The sequence below is a fragment of the Lissotriton helveticus genome, chromosome 1_2 (genome assembly GCF_964261635.1).
Source record: "Lissotriton helveticus chromosome 1_2, aLisHel1.1, whole genome shotgun sequence".
Classification (NCBI taxonomy): Eukaryota; Metazoa; Chordata; class Amphibia; order Caudata; family Salamandridae; genus Lissotriton; species Lissotriton helveticus.
The window spans coordinates 440,299,565-440,305,424 of NC_136058.1; the positions used below are offsets into that span (position 1 = coordinate 440,299,565).

Below are 5,860 nucleotides of genomic sequence, written 5' to 3' on the forward strand. Positions count from 1 at the left end.
GTCAGAGTAACTATCAGCAACCTCAACAGTTTCAGAGGAACTCGCAAAAGTTCGAGTATCCTCAACAGCGTGTTCCTGTAGGTCCCAATCAGTGTTCATATTGTAAGGAAGAAGATCATTTCAAGTACAGTTGTCCTATTTTGTTACAGCGTATGAATGGTGCTTCTGGTGCAAGAGGTCGAGGTGTTCAACAAGCTCCTAGAGGTAGAGGACGTGGAAATTTCCCCCAGAACGCACGTTCCTTTCCGCCTCAGAATTCAATGAATAGTTTTGATCAGCAGAATAACGCGTCTGGTAAGACAGCTCAGTACCATGCTGATGACTCCTATGCAGAAGATGAGAATATGGAAGGTAATGATTGCTAGGACAGCCATAGACAAAGAGAGGGAGTTGTTTCAGTTCCAGTAAATCAGAGTGGACCTTACGTTGAGGTGATTACATCAGGTGTGTCAGAGCCTTCTGTTGGATACTGGTGCTACAAAGAGTTATATTATGCACTCTAAACTCCCTGGCGCACCTTTGTCTGCCGAAATGAATGTTTCAGTAGGTTTTTCTGGCGCCCCGGTTAGAAACCCGATTTCTAGTCCTATGTCCCTTTCTGTTGGACCTTGCGAATTCGAAGCACCCCTTATTCTAACAACAGGTTGTGGTGAAAACTTGTTAGGATTGGATCTGTTGAAAAGATTGTATGCGACTTTGTACAGTTCTCCTTCGGGAGTACAACTTACACTGGGTAAGAAAGTGGTTTCTCCAATGTATTTGTCGAAGGATAAACTTCCGACAGAACTGTCGTTTCTCCCTAATATTCTTTGGGCTACTGGTTCTAATGATGTGGGTCTTTTGGAAATACTGCCATATGTTGTGACATTGAAAGCCAATGTTAAAATGCCACGCATTCCCCAATATAAAATTTCTAGTGAAGGTGAAAAAGTGTTGCTAGCGATCATTTATGATTTGATTGAAAAAGATGTAATTGAAGAGACAAGAGGCAACGTTTGCAATAGTCCTGTTCTGCCTGTTTTGAAGCGTACTGACCCTTCCCAACCACCTGTTTACAGATTCGTGATTGATCTTAGAGAGGTGAATAAAATAGTTGTGCCACAATTTCCAGTTGTTCCTGATATCACTGCCCTATTGACTATGATTCCAGCTTCCGCGACCTGGTTCTCGGTGATTGACTTGAAGAATGCTTTTTTCAGCATCCCGATTGCCGAGGAGAGTAGGGATATTTTTGGCTTCAGTTTAGGAGGCCGAAGCTTCCGCTTCAAACGCGCTCCCCAGGGCTACTGTGAAAGTCCATCGATATATGGTCAAGCTTTAAAAACACAGCTTGATACGATTGTCTTACCTGATGGCGCTACACTTATTCAGTACGTTGATGATCTGCTTGTTGCTGCAGATACTGAGGAAATCTGTAGAGAAGCCACATTGTCATTGTTGCGTCATTTGTCTGAGCTGCACCACAAAGTGTCTCTTTCAAAATTGCAATATTGTCGACAAGAAGTGACCTACTTAGGTCATCTCTTATCGAAGGAGGGAAGGAAACTGACCCCACAAAGAATTCAGGCAATTGCGAAATTGAGTGTGCCAAGAACACAGAGAGAAGTGCGTGCTTTCTTGGGCATTACATCATACTGCAGACAATGGATACCGAATTTTTCTTTGTTGGCCAAACCATTGGTGGCATTAACTTGTAAAGATACACCGAATTCCCTTCCATGGTCTGAAGAGTGTCAGAAAAGTTTTTCCGAATTGCGCAATGCATTATGTTCGGCTCCTGTGTTGGGTACCCCCGACTACAGTAAGCCCTTTACATTGTATGTCCATGAGAAAGAAGGTTGTGCATTGTCAGTGTTGACACAGTTGTTCGGAAACAAGCAGCGTCCATGCACGTATTTTTCGTTGACTTTGGACCCAGTAGCTAAAGCGTTGTCGAGTAGTTTAAGAGCCACAGCAGCAGCAGCTGTTTCTATTCGACAGTCTGCTGGTTTAGTGATGAATAATACATTGGTTGTGATGGTTCCACATGCAGTGGACACGTTGTTAAACAGGACCAAGACACAGCACTTAACTAGTGCTCGATTGTCAGGTTATGAGTTGACACTTTTAGCAAGTCATGTGCACATAAAGAGATTCAACACGTTGAATCCAGCTACGTTGTTGCCAATTGTAGCAGAGACAGATGCTTCTGAACAGCATGATTGTTTTCTCAGAAGAGAAGAAGAAACGAAAGGGAGAGTAGACCTTCAGGACACTCCTCTTGTGAAGTGTGATGGTACCTTATGGGTGGATGGTTCATGCTTCAAGCTTCCGAATGGTGATAAGACTGCAGCATATGCTGTCACGACTTTGCATACGATTGTTGAAGCTGCACGTATCCCACATAATTCAGCTCAAGCAGCAGAGTTGATTGCACTTACGAGAGCGTGTGTGTTGTCGAAAGGAATGAAAGTGACCATATATACTGACAGCCAGTATGCATTTGGTGTGGCTCACAGTTTTGGACGATTGTGGAAAGAACGTGGGTTCCTGACTTCGCATGGAGCCAAGATTCAGCATGGTCAGTTGGTGAATGAGCTTCTCGAGTCACTTACTTTGCCGTTGCAAGTTGCGATTGTAAAATGCAGTGCACACAAGAAGGTGACTGATGATGTTGGTCGTGGAAATGCATTTGCTGATCAAATCGCAAAAGAAACAGCAAGGAATGTGATGAGTCGAATGTATGTTGCAGGCCCTGCAAGATGGATTGGTGACGTTGGAATGTGTGAAGACACGATAGAGAGTGTGAAGTATATTCAAGCTGAAGCTACAGAGAAAGAGTTGAGTGTGTGGAGAGAGAGTACGGGTAAAATAGATGCAAATGGTTGTTGGGTTGAATTGTCAGAGCATCAGCGATGGTTGTTACCCGATGCGTATGTGCTTGCAGTGGTTACAATGGCCCATGGAATGGCTCATATCAGTGTGAAAGGGATTTGTAAGATGTTGGCTCCAGTATGGCAAAATGCTGGAATTCCTAAGTGTGCAGAGAATGTGGTCAAGAATTGCAATCCTGGTAGGGTAACCCCAACTCCAGCTGGTCATTTTGCGCCTCCAACGTATCCGTTCGAGGTTTTGCAGCTAGATTTCATCCACATGGAAAGGTGCAACAATTTGAAATACGTACTCGTTGTTGTTTGTGCCTTTTCGAGATGGTTAGAAGCATATCCCCTGAAAGACAACACTGCCTTATCCACAGCTAAAGCCCTTGTGAAAGAGTTTTTCCCTAGATTTGGAATGCCGAGAATGGTCTGGAGTGACATTGGGAGTGAATTTGTGGGTCGAGTGATGAAGAAAGTATGCGAAGGGCTAGGTATCCAGCAAAAATTCCACGCTGCAAATCACCCCAATCAGCTGGACTAGTAGAATGCTATAATGGTACGCTAAAACTAAAATTGGCCAAAATTCAAGCGAGCTCTGGTCTTAAATGGCCTGACGCTCTGCCCTTAGCACTCCTATCAACAAGAATGACTGCGCATTCGCGAGTGGGACTTAGTCCTTATGAAATAGTGTTCGGCCGCCCGGCCAACATAGGGGAGTGCCAAGGCCGACAAAATTCAGTGAGATCGAACACCCTGTACTGCTTGACTATTTGTATGAATTGACGGCTAAATTGCGTGTTTTACACCAACAGGTTCACGATACTCTGTCTCAGGTCTCTGAAGGTCCAGGTCATCACATCGATCCTGGATCCTGGGTGCTGGTCAAGAATTTTCAATGGACAAAGAATGACCAGCCCCGGTGGACCGGCCCTCATCTAGTCCTTCTCTCAACAAGATCAGCCGTTCGAGTGGAAGGAAAGAAAAACTGGATCCACGGTGTACACTGCAAGAGGGTCCCTTTGCCTCTGCCGTATGACCGGTGGGTCCAGGAGGGTGTCGCTGACTAGTTAAACCACTGCAAAGGTGCACCACAAGAAGAAATTGAGCAAATTACAATGCTATTAATAAGCATGAATAAGAACGTTTTGCAATGACAGGATGTTGTTAATCTTCAAATGATCTTTATTTTCAGTGCATTCAAAACAACAATGTACAGCCGACGCGTTTTGTCCCAAGCTGGGACTTCTTCAGGGCTGTCGGTAAAAACATACAAACAAGTGATTACTATACTAGCTACGTTAAGTGATAAACAATTTAACAACAACACAATTTACAAAACAGATTTTTTTAAAAACAACACATGTTAAAACACGGACCTAGGAGCTTGTACAAACAAATAGCCTCAATCCTCAGAGAACATAGTGAGAAAGAGGCTACCGTCTTTGGATATCAACAACTATGTACAGCGGAGGATATATATACAGAATTTTCTTTTCTTTCTTTTCTTTGGTTAGGCAAAGGGAGAATGCCTATAGATGAAATTGCAGATCAATGTTCATATATTGATGGACTATTTTATACAAATAAAACTATGTACAATATAAACAGTTTGTGGTAATGATCACCGAAGGTAGGTAATTGCACATTGGTAGGGAAAACAAAACTTGATAGATATTCATAATAACTTTTGGGGAGTCATTGACCAAAGGCAGAAATTTCTCATGTCTGACCCGGTCCTACATGGTATGTGGGGGCTGAGAGGAGTGGGCAACCCCCTCCCCCTACCCCTCCCCCTCTTCCTCCTTCAAAGCTAACCCCGCCAAAAGGTCATACAGGGCTCAAAAAGCAAACGAGGTAAAAATATGTCTGAGCTCTAATGTTCTTAAGAGAACCGCAATAGGAGTTGCTCTCAGCCTTGAAAAACATCTGGACAGGTTTAATCATATCAAAAACCCGTCTCACACAAGCAAGTATATGCTTTATATCTAATTACCTTTTGTAAATGTGAGCTGTCCCATAAGGAGTGAGAATATGACGAGATTGAAATGCCTTGGCCACGTATTCACAGAATCAGTCATCCAATATGTATGAATTGATGTATAGAAAATCTGATGTATCCTTTTCTCCTTCGGTATGGAACAAACCAGGTTGTACCTCCAAGTGACATAGAATAGGAAAAGAAATATAATCAGATTTGGCAATATACGAAAATAAAAGACAGAATAGGAGACTCCTATGCTTAAACATATCTAATTAGGACATTGACTTAACTTACTATATATCTATTTGTTAGGTCGGGACTGGGTCAGGTTAGAATCCTGAGTTTAGGAAAAAAGAACTCCTCAGGAATTCATGTGTTTGAACATCATATGCATGTTCTGAAAAACATGTAAGGGAAAATAAATAAATGAATAAATGGCAAGAAATGAATAAAGCCTGAGATTAAGATATAAAGACAGAGAAGCTGTCACAAGAAAAATTACCTGTAATAGTTAACAAGGAAACCAAGGACAAGCAAATCCTATAAGTTCCCAGAAGGAGGAGGTGGGCACTGTATTCCAGTAGGCCTGCCAAGTGAAAAATAAATGTAGAAAATATTTGTTGTAATCCTGTAACTTCTTTAGATATCATGAGAAAAATCACTATGCTAAGGCTATCTCGCTGACTCAGAGACTGAAACTGTGCCTCGTTTTCTGCCGTTCAGTAATGCACGTATAAAAGGAACAATTTCTGAACGAGAAAGTGACAATCTTTTGCAAGAAGCTGTGCTACCGTCAATTCGATTGGACACTACAGAGACTGAACTCCTGTTTCAGGACCAGACAGTACCTGGGAAGAAACGCTATAATCTGAGGCCGAGAACTATGGACTAATACAATTTTTTCCTTTTCTTTGCTAAGTTTTGAAAGTGCAGCTCTCCCTTCTGAGAAACTTTTTTATTTTTGTTTTTCGAACCACCATCCGGGTTCAGCTGTAGGGTCGCGGTTGCCCAAGTCTTTGGA

The 5,860-nt window shown here is 42.5% G+C and overlaps 1 long non-coding RNA gene across 1 annotated transcript; it reads right to left on the minus strand.

Annotated features, from left to right (window-relative positions):
- Positions 1-4,021: 4,021 nt before the first annotated feature.
- On the minus strand, positions 4,022-5,417 carry LOC144807677 (uncharacterized). Its single transcript, XR_013606377.1, has 4 exons — positions 5,342-5,417; positions 5,134-5,236; positions 4,852-5,012; positions 4,022-4,111 (listed from the first exon to the last, which is right to left on the minus strand). It is a non-coding gene; the product is annotated as an uncharacterized LOC144807677 (long non-coding RNA).
- Between the last annotated feature and the right edge of the window lie 443 nt (positions 5,418-5,860).